This window comes from Heterocephalus glaber, unplaced genomic scaffold (genome assembly GCF_053883595.1).
Source record: "Heterocephalus glaber isolate CG9 unplaced genomic scaffold, H.glaber_assembly_v1.0 deba00000896, whole genome shotgun sequence".
Classification (NCBI taxonomy): domain Eukaryota; kingdom Metazoa; phylum Chordata; class Mammalia; order Rodentia; family Bathyergidae; genus Heterocephalus; species Heterocephalus glaber.
The window spans coordinates 1,968,744-1,985,889 of NW_028258170.1; the positions used below are offsets into that span (position 1 = coordinate 1,968,744).

General features: G+C 36.0%; 1 pseudogene; it reads right to left on the bottom strand.

The window, feature by feature from the left end:
- Window positions 1-899: 899 nt before the first annotated feature.
- On the bottom strand, window positions 900-1,840 carry LOC101697477 (olfactory receptor-like protein OLF1; annotated as a pseudogene).
- Between the last annotated feature and the right edge of the window lie 15,306 nt (window positions 1,841-17,146).

Consider the following 17,146-nt stretch of genomic DNA (forward strand, 5'->3'; position numbering starts at 1 on the left):
TTATCCATTCAACAATTGATGATATAGGTACAGTATTCACTCTCCTTTTACAGACAATTTAACTAAGGTACAGAAAAGTTAAATAACATTTTAAGTATATCATTTAATTTCCAGATAAAGCCATTGAACAGGAAGAAAGGCAATTGAGATTCTTCACTTTTCCCTAAATCCAACCTTGTGTTTCAGTTACATCATCATCATTGAGACAAAATATCTGACTCGCACCACTTAAAGGAGGAAAGGTATATTTTGGCTCACAGTTTGTAGAGTTTTCAGTCCATAGTTGGCTGACTCTAAGGCAGGGTGTCATGGCAGAGGGCAAACAGCTCATAGCAGGGCAGCAGGAAGTAGAAGGGGATCAAGGGAGGAGGAAGGAAATTCACTCTTCCAGGCCAGGCATCCAGTGATTCATCTCTTTGACCAGACTTCAGGTCCTAAATCACATTTATCTGTGAACTCCTGAGCAGACTAGTCCACTGATGAGTATCACCACCCAAGACACAATCACCTTCCAAAACTCCCACTATGAGAACATGAGACTTTTCTGGGCATCTATCTATAAACCATAACATCTTGTAAATCAGATATTTTATACACATATTCATGCATATTTTTCTAAGGTATGTACTATATCCTTTTATATCATATATCCATTTTAACATATATCCCGAGTGAGTAATCAAAGAAATGTTGAGTAACAGCTACTAGTTAGCTAATATTTTGAGCTTTTCAATATTTATTTATAACTTGGGTCTATGGAATGAATTTTACTGTGTTAAAAACAAAAACAAATGTTTAACACAACTCTAGTGTGAGTAGTTGTGTGTCCACCAGTAAGTCATTCCAAACTCACCAGTGGACTTCAGGGGATTAGATAAATCATGAAATGTTAGTATTTCTCATAAAGAATCTGCCTTCCATCTTAGAGCCTTCTTAGCTTCATCTTTAACATCTTTACTTCTCAAGCTGTAAACCAGTGGGTTCAGCACTGGAATGATAATGGTATAGAACACTGAGACAACTTCATCAGTGTTGGGAGAATACAGGGAACTTGGCCTTGAGTAAATGAAGAGATGTGTCCCCTGATAGATGGCCACAGAGGTCAGGTGAGAGGCACATGTGGAGAAGGTTTTCTTCCTCCCACCAGCAGAGCAGATCTTTAAGAATGAGACAAGAAAAAGTTGGAGGTGATGATGACAAAGAAACAAATAATTTCCACAGAGCTGCCATACGTGGAGAGAAGCCACCCATTAATTGATGTGTCAGTGCAGGAGTGCATAAGCTGGAGAAGGAGGTCACAGAAAAAATGATTAATGACTTTTCTGTCATAGTATTTCAGAATAAAACAAAGGTCGTATGAACCAGGGAACTCATGTTGCCTCTGATATATGACAAAACAATCAGCCATATGCAGATACCCCAGGACATGAAAGACTGTGTAGAGTAGAGGGTTACAGATGGCCACATAGCGATCATAGGCCATGGGAGCCAGGATGAAGGATTCAATGTCTGCAAAGTTGCAAAAAAAGTAAAACTGCAGGGCACACCCCTAGTAGGAGAGAGATTTGTTCTCTGACAAAAAATTGACCAGCATTTTGGGGAAAATGACCGAGGAGTAGTATACATCTATGAAGGACAGGTTGCTGAAGAAAAAATACATGGGGGTTTGAAGGTGTGGATCCATCCTGATTATAAGCATCAGTCCAATGTTGCCCACTAAAATCATACTGTACAGCCCCAGAAATGTGAGGAATATGACAATCTGCAGTTCAGGATACGTCAGGAAACCCAAGAGAATAAACTCAGTGAGCAGCATGTAGTTTCCCAGTGCAAGTTCCATCTTCTGAGTGGCTTCTCTTTCTTAGAGAACCTGACTTCTCAACATGTTATGTAGATGAAAAGAGGAGATAATTAGATATGCAGTCATTTTCCTGTTTTTTGAAAGTATATGAAAACACAACAAATACAGACACCATATCCAACTGCTTTCAAGTATAACATTTAAGAGATGTACATCAGAGATAGTGGCTGTAAGAGTTTATGATACTTACAACTACTTGATAGAGCTCAATTAATGCTTTGCCACTGGGCAGTTCATTCTCTGTGTTTGGGGTCAGTGCTTGATTCTGCTTCACTTTGAACATTGAGCATGAAACAATAACTGCTGAGAGGGGTGAAGTAAGGATTCAATGAAGGACCAGATAATGATGGTATAAAGAATAATGGATATATTGCTTAAAATATATTTTCAGAGTGTGTTTTGCAATGAGAATTTTAAAACAATTTGCTTCTTCTGTCCAAGGTTTAATATATAATAGTATATTATATCCACTTGACAGTGGATGGGGTGGTTTAATTGAGAATATACTAGATATTTGTTTATAATTTTAAAATATAAAACAGAAACATTATTACTGAAATGAAACAAACGTCAGTAAATATAAGGTCTGTGACTATTTTGGGTAGAAGAGTTTAAAATAATGCTTTAAATCCTTTCTACATATTAAGCCAAACTGACAAATTGCTAAATTTTTTCTATATTTTTATCACTCACTTCTAGGAAATATTCATCAAACATTAGTTGGCTGGCCAAATAAACTATGTGGAACATAAATATAAAATCACTGGGAATTAAATTATATGACATCCTCAGGAATGAAATGTATGAGTAACCTAAACTAGCATCTATCTGTTTTTATAGTAGCATTATAAAAATTGTTGAGGCTGAGAAATACATCAATCAGTTTCTGGAATCTAAGAATGTTTCTGAGAATAGAATTTGAAGTGTCTTTGAAGAACTTGAATTAACTTGATTTTGAAATAGCAGGAATTTCAATTTGACCTAGAAAAAAATGGACTTGCAAATATATCAAAGAAGTAACATGAAAAACATGCAATAACTATGTTATGTTACCTCAATTGGCCAGAAAGGAATGAAAAATATTTCTGGATCATGACTTCCTACAATAAATATCATGATAGTCACAGTGCTAAAGATTTTTCTTGCCTCATTTAATCAGTAAAATCACCCTGTGTCATGGGCACATTGAAGATCAGAAGGATGATAATCAGAAGTGAAGCACTTCCTCAGGGAAGTTACATTACTGCCTTCCATGGGAATGGAATAATGTACTCCAGCATAGTTCTCATTCTTATTTTGACAGTTTTCAAAATAAAGAAGATATGTGAAATAGGAAGAAAAAGTCTAAAGAAATAATGGAAATGGGAGGGATAGGGGAAAGGAAAGAAGAGAAAAGAAAAAATATGAGAAAAATAAAGAAATAGAAACAAATTATTTGTAAATAGGGAAGGGTGGAAGGGGTGAAGGGAGGGCAGGGGGATGGGGAAAAAATAAGAACCAAGAAACATCATGTAAAGGTACAAGATCCCAATAATGAATGTGACTGTACTGTATACCCTAAAATGTACCAATAATTAAACTCAATAAAAAATAAATAAGACAGTTAACAATGAAAAGATATTGCTTTAAAGTTAGTACAGATTTGGTTGCAGTCTATCTTGGCCATATATGGGCTGTGTGACTTTATGAAATTTAATATAAATTGTTTTAACCTATAAACTTATAATGAGGACAAATGTCTTGCAATGTTTCTGAATGTTTTAAATTAGGAAAATTATCTATGTATCCACCTATGTGTATATCTCTTTGTCCCTTCTGGTATCATTCCAGGGAGATGATGACTTACAACAGGTAAATACCAGCACTTCCCTCTTATGACTAGAGACCTCTGTCAAGATTTACATTAAAACTTGTATTACTTATATAATGAATGTTATACACAATATGATATGCTAAATCTTTTACCTATAACTTAATTGTCACAAAGCACCTAACAAATTATGATCAAATTACTATTATTATCAAATTTTATGTTTAGAAAAACTAAGAAAATGGAAATTTGAGATTTATAATATAGCCAGGCATGGTGGCACATGTCTGTAATACCAGTCCTTGGTAGGCTGAGGCAGGAGGATCACCATGAGTTCAAGGACAGCCTCAGCTACACAGTGAGTTCAAGGTCAGTATGAAATACACAGTGAGACCCTGTCTCAGGGAGAGAGAAAGAGAGAGAGAGAGAGAGAGAGAGAGAGAGAGAGAATATGATGCAGACAGGGAGACAGGGGCTGGAGTACAAGATGCTGATTTTAAATCTCTTAAACTCTGAATTATAAACTGTGCCTTATATTGCATGAAAACATTGATGCTTTCAATGATATCCCAAGTCCATTGCCCTAGTAGTTCACAAGTGTTATTCAAATTCAAATGCTTCTTGGGGAAATCCATGAGAATGACATCAGGGTGTTGAGAATTAAAATATGATCCCTTCTGATACTCTATGAATTCTACTCAGAGGCATGAGGAAAGTTAATGAAGAGGCCAAGGATAGAGTTAGGAAAGACTGAATCTTGGATTCTTGTTTTAAAAAGGAATTGACAAAACGTTCTAATCAAAATTCTGTGCTTTAATAAACTTTTCCCAAACATATTAAAAAACAAGCTTAGGTTATAAAATAAATTGACCCAAATTATGAATAAACACCCACAAGTGTTTTGTTATCTAGAACAGAGGGTACATTTAAAGGAAGATGTGTTAGATCCCTACAGAAACTAGGTCAGATTGAGTGACCAGATGGTCACTTCTTGGCAGCGTCACTGTGTGATGAAGATGCTCCTATACCACTCTGGACACATCCATGGCTCTCTCAGATCCTCAGCTCTATCAGGCAGGTGAGACAAGAACTCTACCACTGTGCTGCCCCCAACCCCAAAGGGACAATCATGCAACCCAAATAAATAAACAGAAACAACTTTCAAAAGAAAGAGCTGTTTCCAAAGACTCTAGATTTACAATCTCACCAGAACAACCAATGGCTTTTATGTGCATTCTCTTGTCATTGGGGACCTAATCATTGACAGATTACAAACATGTTCTTTTCCTGGAGATGTCTAGGGAATGTTTGTAATTGTGATTTTTTTCTAAAAACACATTAGTAATTAAACACAAATAATGTTGGAGTTAACTTGAAAATATTTACTCCCAGTAATTTTGAGGTTTTTTAAAATGACATTTACCTCCTAGTTTAAATGTTCAAAAATACAACTTCTATACTTTATAGTGCTTTATTACACTTTATTATCAGTACTGTAATTTGATAAAATATATTTTATTTGCACCATGAAATGAGACAAGTGGATTCCTTGGTAAAACATGAGACCAACAGATACTTCATGACAGGAGAGGATATATATATATATATATATATATATATATATATATATATATATATATATATATATGTATATCCCACCTAATTCCACAGCAAATTAGGATCCCTGCAAGCTGAACACATTCAGTAAGTAGATTTTCCACACCAACCTAAACATCTGATATCCATTGCATATGATAATTTCATTAAAAATATATTTACCAGCTAGTTGTACTTATTAATACTCTGGCAATTACATAATAGACTTTAATTTTTGACAAATAAGGGGTTTTTTTCTTACTCATGCTTGTATCTGAATTTTATTAGTGGATATTTTGTTAAAGCTCATGTCCAACATAACCATCTACTTCTGAACCAAGACTGAAAAGTGATCAGCCAACCTCATTGTGATTAATTCTAAGGCTAGAATTTCTGTGGAATTCAATATATAAGTGCTGTTAAAAACAGTCTCCATTATTGGGAGGTCAAATCTGAGTTCATATCTTCTCTTTTTTACAGTGTGGTGCTCTCTCCCCCACCTGGTTTTTATGGTCTTCTCTCTTAAGAGTTGAGAGAACAGTCTATGCTTTATCTTAAAGTTCTTACTAGGATTACATTAAGAGAGTCTACACTGCTTCACATAGATGAACTCAACAACAGAGATTAGCGTGAGTGCACATGAAGAAAAAGAAACCCATATGAAGGTGAGCTGAAGGCTTTCAGATGTCCCTGCATATATTCCCTACCAGTAAGAATGCAAGGTGGAATATGACTTGTGCAGGGTGAGAGCGAGAATATGAACTTGTTCAGAGTTTGGGGAATTAAATAGTATAGGAAAGTCAAGAGCAGAGATATGAGGGACCTCAAACTAATGCTATTTCAAAAGTTCCAATTTTGGCATGCAATAGACATAAACAATAGAACATAATGCAAAAGAAAAATGGAATTTCCTATGTCTCTATTACTAAGAATTAAAAGGTTGTGGAAAAAGTAAGAACCAATATGCATCATGTAAAGGTACAAGATCCCAATGATGAATGTAACTGTACTGTATACCTAAAATGTACCAATAAACTAAATGGAAATAAAAGATCTGCTGTGGATTTGCATTCTTACAATAAAAGTAAAACATAAAACCCTGCAGGGAAATGTTGCTCAACCCTGGCCATCCTTAACTACACTTTCTGAGAGTGCTCACTGACCTAGGCACATGGAACAGCTAAGAATATAGGTCTGGCTCTTTCAAGTAGCCTTCAGTATGGTCAAAATAACATGCACATGGTTTGGCAATGGCAAATGCTTAGCGGTCCACAGCTGGAGATGGTAGAATCTCCAAACATGTGAATTGGTTGCCACAATATTCAGCACATTCTAGCATTACTTGTGGAGGAAGATTGAAAATATAAGGCAAAACCTCTGAAAACATGAGCAGATGTCCTTACACTGATCTCTTCCTGAAGAGGAAAAGTGAACCCAATTTCCTAAGTGAAAGCCCTGATGGTCATATCCTGGAATCAGGGGGAACTGAGGGAATACCACACTTTGCAAAAAGCTTAAGAAATACTAAGCCCTAACATGTTTCTGGTTGGATTAAGTTTATCGGCCTTTATTTGACCACAAGGTGTATTGAAAGCCCTTGGCAAGAGAAATGATCTACAACATTTTTTTAGACACCAGGTGGGATGTAGTAGACGTAAATTACTAAATAAGAGAAAGTGACTGTAAACAATAAACAAAAGAAAAAACACTAAAGGCAAATGCACATATCAATCCACAAATTGGAATTTGTCTTGAGTATTTATTTTTTTTAATTTTCACTGGTTTTTGAAACAAGGTTTTGCTACATTGCCCAGCCTGGCTTTGACCTTAAGATCCTTCACTTTCAGCTTCCTGAGTAGCTGGAATTACAGCCATGTGCCACCATATGCCCAGCTTGCATGCAAAAATTTCAAAATAACTATAATAATACCATTAAGAAAATAATTTTAAAATTAGTTGGATAATGACAAAGACATAGAGGCATTCACAAAAGAATGAGAAGGTAAATAAAAGATTCAACAGGAAAATACAGCATCTAGAATGAGCTGCTTATTAAATGCAGTCCATAGTACACTGACTTTCTAGAGCAGGAAATCACGGGAAATGGAGTGGCGCGGGAGGGCTTATACTAAGGAACTTGCAAGTAATGTGGTACAGAAAGTCATCAGAAAAAAATGCTGCCACCCAGATTCCTAACACACCCACAATGCACCAGCCTTAAGGATTTAGTCTTTTCAAGGAAGGCCTTTGGACAAGGGCTGCTTGGCAGTGACTGTGAAGCACTTTCTGCCAGAGGGCACAGCGAGCTTCTGAGTGTACACTAGAATGCACAAGTGACAAGCAGATAATCACCTTCTAACCAGGTCCACATCCTGAAGAAGCCCCCCTCCTCACTGCTGTTTAGAACTTTGGCAATGAGTTTCTCATTAGGCCGGACAGTAACCTGGTTCTACATGTTGTATACCTTTCTCACATTTGTCTATTTTCATCTAGGAAACACTTCTGTCACTCTAATGTTACTTGAGTTTAGCATCACTTGCATTACCTATAAACTTAACACATTCCAATACCCACCACTGTTAAATAAAGTCCTCACTATTTCCTCACCCTTGATGTAAATATATCTATAGCATGGAATCACTTTCTGGTGCACCAAATAAAATAAAATGGAATTAAAATTTAACACATTTTCTAGACAATCATCACATAACTCAGTCCTGGGGAAACAGTCACAGCAAAAGAAATCCCTAGTTTAGATGGACTTAGCAACTATGGGAAGGGAGCAGAAGGTTCTTACTTTGGAAACATGAAGGCTATGATATTCAGGTAAATTTCATTACTGGAAAGAAATGAATGGTCTGGGATGTACCTCAGGTGTCAAATGGTGGCCTAGCATGTGCAAGAGCCTGGGTTTGATCAACAGCACTGCAAAAAAAATAAAAAAAAGTTTATGAAGGTGTTTTAAAATTATGCAAAAGACAGCTCCCAGAGCAGAGGAGGCTTTGGGGTCAATGTGCTACAGCTCCCATTGCAGAGTAGGAGGCTTCTGGGTTAATGTACTACAGCTCCCAGGGAAGAGAAGGCTTCTGGATCAACATGCCATAGCTCCCAGTGCAGAGTAGGAGGCTTTCAGGCCAACCTACCGCCACTCCCAGCACAGAGGAGGTGAGCCACGTGGGTGCAAGCAGCACCCCCGCCCCATCAATGAGAAGACACATGAACAAGCCTCAGAAACAGACTTCCAAATCACCTACAGCAACCCCAAAGGGAAACAAGAGGGAACACTCTGATACTCAACCACCTGGCCTCCCTGAACTAGCACCAAAAGAGGATCTGGAAAAAATGAAATCAGAAATAACTTCTCAGATAAAAGTAGAGATTGTACCCATAAGGCAAGACATGATTAATAAATCTAGAGAGGAAAAAGATAAAAAAATAGAGGAGCTGAGGAACATGATGAAATCCCAACATAAGAAACAAATGGAATCCATAAAACAGATACAAACAGATTTTCAGGAGATTAAAAACTCCATTGAAATTCTACACAACAGAATGAGTCCATGTGAGAACAGAATTTCAGATATAGAAGATATGATTGCAATTAATGACCAAGAAAAGAAAAATTGCTTCAAAATTGTAAGGGACAATAAGAAATGAATCCAGCAGCTGCTAGATGATGTAAAGAAGAATAATATAAGACTGATTGGAGTCAATGAAGAAACTGGAGAGAGTGCAGATGACATGAAAACACTGTTCACAGAAGCAATGGCAGAAAACTTCCCAAGCAGGGGAAAAGAACTTGACATACAGATAAGTGAGGCATATAGGACTCCAACTAGGCTTGATTTAAAAAATGTACACATAGTCAAATAATTGTTAAGATTCCAGAAACCCAACAGAAGAACAAAGTTCTACAAACAATTAAAGAAAAGAAACAAATAACAAAGGAAAGCCTATCAAAATCACAGCAGACTTCTCAATGCAAATTATCAAGGCAAGAAGAGCTTGGAGTGATGTATTGCAAGCCCTAAAGGAAAACAGCCTCCAACCCAGATTGTTGTACCATGCAAAACTATCTTTCAAAATTGATGGTGAAATAAGACACTTTCATGACAAAAAGAACCTTAGGAACTTCATGAATACCAAACAAGCACTCAAAACTTTTAGACAAAATCCTAGGAACAGACAATGAGGATCAAAACTCCAGGAAGCCCAGCAGAATTAATCCACCAGGCACAACAAGAAATTAAAAGCAAAGGGGAGAATCCAACAAAAAGATAAAGTCATGACAATGATAAGTCAATATGTAGCAGTTGTAACCATCATTGTTAATGGTCTCAACTCACCAATCAAAAGTAATAGACTGGCAGAATGGGTCAAGAAGCAAGATCCAACAATATGCTGTATACAAGAAACACAATTCAAGAAGAAACTCATAGACTGAAAGTTAAGGGGTGGAATACAATACTTCTTGCAACTGGAACCCAAACAAAAAGCAGGAACAGCTATCCTATTTGCAGTTCAAGTGGATTTCAAACCATCATTGATTAAGAGAGACAAAGAGGGACACTATATCCTTGTGAAGGAAACAATCCAACAGGAAGAGATGACAATCATATATATCTATGCACCAAACATTAGTGCACTCAACTATATAAAACAAATATGAATGGAAATGAAAAATCATATAAGCACTAATACAGTAGTAGTGGGGGACCTCATTATCCCACTGTCACAAATAAGTAGATAAACTAGACAAAAAACAAGCAATGAGATACTAGAACTCAATCACACTCTTGAACAGATGAACTTAACATATGTGTACAGAGTGTTCCACCCCACATAATCAGAATACACATTCTTTTCAGCTGCACATGGGTCATTCACCAAAATAGACCACATACTCACTCAAAGAACATATTTAGGTAAGTGCAAAGGAACTGAAGTTATCCCCTGTATATTATCAGACCATAGTGCAATGAAATTGGAGATAAACAGCAAAAGAAACTGCAAGAGTTTCATAAACACATGGAAATTGAACAACACACTTCTGAATATCCAGTGGGTCACTTATGAAATTAAAGAAGAAATCAGACAGTTCCTTCAGTTAAATAACAATAACAATAAAACATATCAGAATTTATGGGACACAATGAAAGCAGTCTTATGAGAGAAATTCATAGCAATGAATACACATATTAGGAAAACAAGTGAGCCCATTTAAACAACCTGATGATGAACCTCAAGCTTGTACAAAAAAGAAGAGGAGGACAAACCCAAAGCTCATACAAGAGAGGAAATTATAAATTATAAAGATCAGAGCAGAAATCAGTGCAATGGAGACTAAGAGAATGATACAAAAATCAATGAAGCTAAGAGTTGGTTCTTTGAGACAATAAACAAAGTTGACAAACCCTTAGTCAACCTTATCAGAAAAAGAAAAGAAATGGCCCAAATCCATGGAATTAGAAATGAAAAAGATGAAACTACAAGGGAACTAGCAGAAATTCAGAGGATCATCAATACCTACTTTAAGAACCTATATGCCAATAAGATGGAAAACACAGAAGAAATGGACACATTCCTAGATACATATGAATTATCAAAGTTGAATGAAGGAGACCTAAAAATTCTAAACAACCCAATATCAACCAATGAAATTGAAAGTGTAATTAAAAACTTACCAAGTAAGAAAAGTATGGGTTCTGATGTCTTCATTGCTAAATTCCACAAGATATTTAGAGAGAAACTACTGCCACTGTCATTTAAAAGCTTCAATGAAATTGAAAGGGAAGCAATACTCCCCATTTCATTCCCGGAAGCAAGCATCACCTTGATCCCCAAAGCAGAGAAAGACCCAACCGAGAAAAGAACTATAGGCCAATCTCATTCATGAACATAGTTGCAAAAATCCTTAATAAGACACTGGCAAATAAAATGCAGATGATCATCAAGAAGATCATACACCCTGACCAAGTGGGATTTATCCTAGGGATGCAGGGATGCTTCAACATATGTAAATTAATCAATGTAATACACTATATCAATAGAGCCAAGAACAAAATCGAAATGATAATCTCAATAGATGCAGAAAAAGCATTTGACAAAATCAAATACACATTCATGGTAAAAAAAAACCCTGCAAAAATTGGAATAAACAGCATCTACTTCATTCTGATGAAAATCATTTATGAAAAACCAACAGCCAATATCATACTAAATGGTCAAACACTGAAATCCTTCACACTAAAATCAGGGACAAAACAAAGATGTCCAGTATCAAAACTGCTGTTCAATATAGTTTTAGAAACATTAGTCATAGCATTTAGACAAGAGAAAGAAATAAAAGGAATAACAATAGGAAATGAAGAAGTCAAATTGTCATTATTTGCAGGTGACATCATACTCTTTATAGAAGACCCCAAGAACTCCACCAAAATCTTCTAGACCTAATAACCAAATTCAGTAGAATAGCTGGATACAAGGTCAACACACAAAAATCAATAGCTTTCCTCTACACGAACAACAGAATCACTGAGAGAGAAATAGGGCAAACAATTCCTTTCACATAGCATCCATAACACTGAAATACCTAGGAATAAACCTAACAAAAAAATCAAAGACCTTTTCTCTGAAAACTACAGCACTCTGAAAAGAGAGATTGAAGAGGATATCAGGAATGGTCCTGGGTAGGAAGGATCAACATAGTGAAAATGGCTGTACTTCCGAAACTGCTATATAGATTCAATGCAACCCCAATTGAAATCTCACCAGCATACTTCATGGACCTTGAGAAAACAATCCAAAAAATCATTTAAAACAAGAGGAAACCCAGAATAGCAAAAGTAATTCTAGGTAACAGAGACATGGCAGGGGTATCACAACCCACAACTTGAAGCTATATGACAAAGCTACTGTGTTAAAAACAGCATAGTACTGGCAAAGAAATAGACCTGAGGACCAATGGAACAGATTGGAAGATGCAGAAACAACTCCAGACACACTCAGCCACCTCATCTTCAACAAAGAAGCCAAACACCCTCACTGGAGGAAAGATAACCTCTTTAATAAATGGTGCTGGAAAAATTGGGTTTCAATTTGTCAAAGACTAAAACTAGTCCTTTATCTCTCACCATGCACTAAACTAAAATCTAAATGCATTAGTGATCTAAATATTTAAACAGGAACTCTAAACTGGCTGGAAGAGTGTTTAGGAAGAACTCTTGAAGATATTGGTGTAGGAAAAGTTTTTATGAACAAAGCCTCAGTTGCCCATGAACTAGCACAAACAATAAACAAGTGGGATCTCTTCTTACTAAAAAGGTTCTGCATAGCAAGAGAAACCACCAGCACTGTGAAGAGACAACCCACAGTGTGGGAAAAATTTTTCAACAGCTGACCCTCAGGCAAAGGTCTACTATCTCTAATCTATAATGAACTTAAAAAAATTAGACCTCCCAAATATAAAGACTCAATCCAAAAATGGACATCTGAAATGAACAGACATTTCTCAGAGAAAGAAATAGAAATAGCAAATAAACATATGAAAAACTGTTCAACATCACTGGTAATTCAAGAGATGCAAATGAAAACAATGCTGAGAATCCACCTCACCCAAACAGAATGGCTTCTATCAAGAAATTAACCAATAACAAATGCTGGCAGGGCTGTGGGGAAAGAGAAACCCTGCTCCACTAATGGTGGGTGTGTAGAATAGTGAAATCCTATGGAAATTAGTATGGAGATACCTCAAAGATCTAGTACTGGAAGATCCCTTTGACCCAGCTATTCCCCTGTGGTATACCTTTCCAAAAGAATTAAAAGAATCTTACCACAGTGATATATATGTGCATGCATGTTCATAGCAGCATAGTTTGTAATAGCTAAAACTTGGAAATTGCCCAAATGCCCATCAACTGGAGACTGGATAAAAATAATGTGGATTTTTTTTAATAATATGGAGTACTACTCAGCCATAAAAAATTAGAAATTAGAGACATTTATTGCTAAATGAACGCACATTGAGGTGATAATCTTAAGTGAAAGAAATATAATGCACACGTCTAAATACTGAATAGTTTCTCTAGTGTGAGAAACTGAAAGTGTGAATATGGACTAAAAGGTATAATCGATAATGTGAAATAGGAAGAAAAGGGGCAAAGGGGAAGGGGAAGTGGGAGTTTAGGGGAAAGGAAAGAAGGGAATGGAATTAATATGAGAAAATCAAAAAATGGAAGCAAAGTCTTTGTAAATAGGGAGGGATGGAGGGGTTGAAGGGAGGGCAGGGGAAGGGGGAAAAATAAGAACAAAGAGAGATTATTTAAAAGTGCAAATTTCCAATGATGAATGTCATTATATTGTATACCTAAAATTTACCAATAAAAATAAAATTATATAAAATGTCAAATACATAATAAGATACTTAAAGATAATCCTTTATTAATAGGTCAAACAAGCATGGGAAATGGGCTGTTTTAAGCACTTAAATATCTATAAGTAGTACAAAAACATTATGGTAAACTGCATTTTCAGAATACATCCCCTCACTTTGAACACATTACCCCATCGTGCCTGCCATTTTCTGAAGGATTTCTGGAAGTCCTCTTTTCTGTCTTTAGTTATGCTGTGGTGGCTGCCTCGATGTCCTCAACTGACTCAAAATGCTAGCTTTTCATGGTCATTTTTAATTTGAGGAAGAGTCAGGAATTACCCTGTGCCAGATCTGGTGAGTGAGATGGATAAGAAAACACCATAATACTATTATTCAGTATCAAAAAATGGCAAATATTTAAATTTTAAAATTTATACAGTTAAACACACATTGGTATCAACCCCCTCAAAATAATAAAAATACTTCCCATCAACTGGAGGACGTTTATCCCATTTTTATTGGCAATGTGTCACTTACTGAAATTTTTTTCAATTTATGCATTCATCTTTGATCAAATATGATAATGTCTCTCTTCCAAAAGAAAGTTCCATTCACTTAAGACAACACCTTCAAAATCTGTTTGGATTACAAAGATGAATATCTCAATTAAATAATGGATAAAAACCAAAAGCACAATATGTTTCTTTGGAGCTCAAGATGAAATGCCTTTGAGAGGCTATTAAAGGAAGCACTGAACACATTATGCTAATCAAATCTATGACTGAAAAATATTTACAATTGCTTATTAAGTGCAGTAATTTCACTAACATTATACATAATATTCAAAATGGATGAAGCCATAGATTTAATATTTAATACTATGATGTGGTTCATTATTTACAAATATAAGAATAGGTCAAACTGAGCTTCAAAATGGAGCAGTGAAAATAACCACACCTTTCCAAATAGGCCTGCTTAAATTTATATTTTTATCACTTCATATTTGCAGTACATAAGATTGTATTCCTTGTGAGGAGTTGGGACATGTACAAAACACATTTTAATTCTTTTTTCATCCAATCACAATCTTTATACAAATGACAAATGAGGTCATTCACATTCACACAGATCCAAAACAAAGATGCCATTGATTATCAGATTCAGATTATGTTTAACATAATAAATAGAAGTGGGATGTTAGAGACAGGCACATCTCTGGATGTCCCAGCATGGTCCCCAGTTACAAAATTGCCAATTCAGCCCATGCCCTGGCAGGGATCCACTGGACATCCCCCACACCAGGCCTGTGGCCTCTTTGCTGTATTGCCACCTCATTCCACTCTACAAAGGCACAGAGGATATGGGATCACCAGACCACTGTACTGGGTCAGTTGGAGTGATCATCACTTCCAATTGGAACCAGGACTATATTCAGGGGAAGGGCAGCTGGAACCTGCAGTACAACCCTGCAGAGTTCAACCCTATAGGGAGCTTAACTTGGGACTTGCAGTCAGAAATCTGCATAAATCTGATAGGTCTGCAACTGGCTTACTGAGACTCATTGACTTATATCTGCACACTGTTACTCACGTTGTCTATTGTGATAGCAGAGTCATACCCTGAAGGAGGTCCTTCATTTTCTTTTTTTATTTCCAAAATTAGTATTATGGGTTTGCTTTTTTTTCTCCTTATTTTTAAGTTTTTTCTTTTCCTACTCTTTGCAAATTTGTGTTTTTCTCTCCTTTTATTTTCTTCTTTCTTTTCTCTTTCCTTTCTCTCTCTCTTACATGCACTCGCTTGATGTCCTACATTGTCCATCTCCTTCTTTTGTTCCTTTTCTGGGCCTCATTCAGATTTATTTATTTTTCTGTTATTCTCTTTTTCCTTCTCTCACCTGTGTCCTCTGGCCTCACTGCTAACCTTCCGCTATTATTCTGCCTATTTATCCCTCCCTCCCCAACTCCTTCTAACTTCCCATATTGAAGGGTAAAGTTGTTATATTGGAGAGTTTATTCACTATAAACATATGTTGGGTTGGCCCTCAATTTTGATTTAATTCACACAGTTAAAGGTGATAGATTAATAACTACCACAAATTATCATTTTCTAAGATGTACATGATGCTATTGTGTTGCTGATTGTATCACTTGGGCTAAGGTGTTTATACTGATGTAGTCAGTGATCCTTCCTGGTATAATAAAAATGAGATAGCCTCAGAGTCATTAGAGACCCAAAACTTAAAATCAAGCTATATCTGGAAGACACCTCTGAGAAGCAATTATTCCATAAGGGTTCTAATTACAAGCAGCAAAGATAATTACAATAAGCAATTTTGAAGTATCAACCCAAGAGTTAAAATAAGGACAGTACCAAAAACAAAAATGAGAAGACATTTAAGCAAGGCACAAACTCAGACTTCCACGCCACCAAGGGTAAACCCCGGGGGAAATGAGGTGGAAAAGTCCAATAACCCTAACCCTAACCAAGCACCCTTTTATAATTAAAAAATCAATAAACCGAGAACATAGAAAATGGTAGAAAATGTTATATATGAAAATCTTAATGCAGATCATACTGACAGGAAGGAACTAAAAGCTTTTCCTCTGATATCAGGAAAAATGCAAGAAGAACCACTCTCAACACCACTATTCACACAGTGAATAACTGGAACTAGTGAGTAAACTCTAACTAGAACAATTAGATAAGAAAAAGAAAGGCATACAAATGGAAAAAACCCATAAAATTAGTTCTCTTCACAGGTAACAGGAGCTCATCTCTAGAAATATCTAAAGATAGCATCCAAAAAATGTTATTAGAAAAAAAAAGTAAAATTGGAGAATAAAAATACAGAATCAGCTGCATTTTATACACTCATAATGACAAACATGATAAGTAAATTAAGAAATAAATATATAGCATAAAGAATGTATAGCATGAAAAAGAATAAAAATATCCAGGAGTGACCCTAACCAAAGAAATGAAAGACTTCTACAATAACAATTACAAACTATCTCATAAATAAATCAAAGATATGAACAAATGAAGATATATTGTAGATTGGAAGTCATAATACTAATAAAATGTCCACACTACACAAAGCAATTGACAGGTTCAAGGAAATCTGTACCAAAACCCTAATGGCATTCTTTGCAGAAACAGAAAAAAGTGATTCCCCAAAGCTCTATGAAACCTCAAAGGACTCCAGATAGTCAACCCAATCCTGAAACAACAGAACTGGAGGCCTCACACTTCCTGTCTTCAAACCTGCTACAAAACAACAATAATTAAGAGAATGTGGTGCTGGCATCAAGACAAATGCATCGACCAGGGGAACCCAATAGAGAGCTCAGAAATAAACTCTTCAATATCTGGCCAAATGATTTGGCAATGGTAACAAAACTATACAATGGCAAAAAATAACCTCAACAAATGGTGTGGGGAACACTGGATACCCACCAACAAAAGCATGAAGTTGGACCCTTATCTTATACATCATTCAAAAATGGAC